At 31.3% G+C, this 1,120-nt stretch overlaps 1 pseudogene; it reads right to left on the reverse strand.

Moving 5' to 3' along the window:
* Positions 1–297: 297 nt before the first annotated feature.
* Positions 298–394, reverse strand: LOC138818330 (U6 spliceosomal RNA; annotated as a pseudogene).
* Between the last annotated feature and the right edge of the window lie 726 nt (positions 395–1,120).

Genomic DNA, 1,120 nt, shown 5'->3' on the forward strand with positions numbered 1-1,120 from the left:
TTTTAAACGATTCTCTGTTTGTATAATTTGTCCTTTCAGATTGTATTCCATATAGAAAGTTTTAGATTCCTTTTTTTCCTAGGTCCTAACATTATTTTTCTTTGGGATAAAATGACAATGTTGTCTAATTTCAAAAGTTTTGTAAAGTTTATGGTATGTAAACGCCTTTCTGAGGTGAAGATTTAATACACTGATGTCAAACTAAATTTGATTATATGAATTACGTGTGTTGTTACACTTGTTATTTTGTAATCAACTTTTTAATAACTGTTTTTCATTTCTTGCATCTGAAGAAAGAAAAATACGGAATACTTCACAAATTTTCATATCATCCTTGTGCAATTGCCATGTTAATCTCTGTATTGTAATTTGGGAATACCTGCTGCTGAAGCATGTAGTATCTCAAATTTAAGCAGTTAATGATGCAATCTTTATACAGACTTATATCTATGGTTGCCTACTTGTAATAAGGAAACTATATTGTTCCTGACAATGCTACTGATCTTATTTCCCTAAAATTCTGTGAATAGTGGAAAAAAATATATTGTTCATGTTAATGCTCACATTTGCAAATTTTTTTTGTCAATGACAATTTTAAGTCATTTTCATTTGGAATTTGATCATACTTTCAATAATTTATTGCTAGGTCCAAAGGTGATGGCTTTTTCATGTACTAATTGATCCAACTGAATTAGCTTTGTGGAGCTAATGGATTCAAAGTAAGCCTTGCTTAAGAGCTACTTCTAACCTTCTGCAGTTGACATTTTCCCAAGTGAGGTCTTACTGGCACAAATGTCTACCTGACCCTTTATTCTTCTTCCATGTAGGAACAGACCAATCAGAATATCTTACCCTGACACCATAGATTGTTTTACTTGAACAAAACTAATCTTAGTTACAAGGGATCATAGAGAGATGAACAGTTCAGACATAACTGTTCAGACTAGAAGGTATTTTATCAAAATATAATTGTTTATTATATCTAACATTTCAAAAGTAACTAAAGCCAAGAAGGGGAAAAAATTGATCATATTCATGATTACTTAATATCCTGGCCTGTCTACCATCCTACCAGGCAGGAAGTTACACTACTGCATTTCTATCACCAAATATTTTCATA

The sequence above is a fragment of the Dipodomys merriami genome, unplaced genomic scaffold, assembly GCF_024711535.1.
Source record: "Dipodomys merriami isolate MVZ:Mamm:240054 unplaced genomic scaffold, mDipMer1.0.p SCAF_736, whole genome shotgun sequence".
Taxonomy (NCBI): domain Eukaryota; kingdom Metazoa; phylum Chordata; class Mammalia; order Rodentia; family Heteromyidae; genus Dipodomys; species Dipodomys merriami.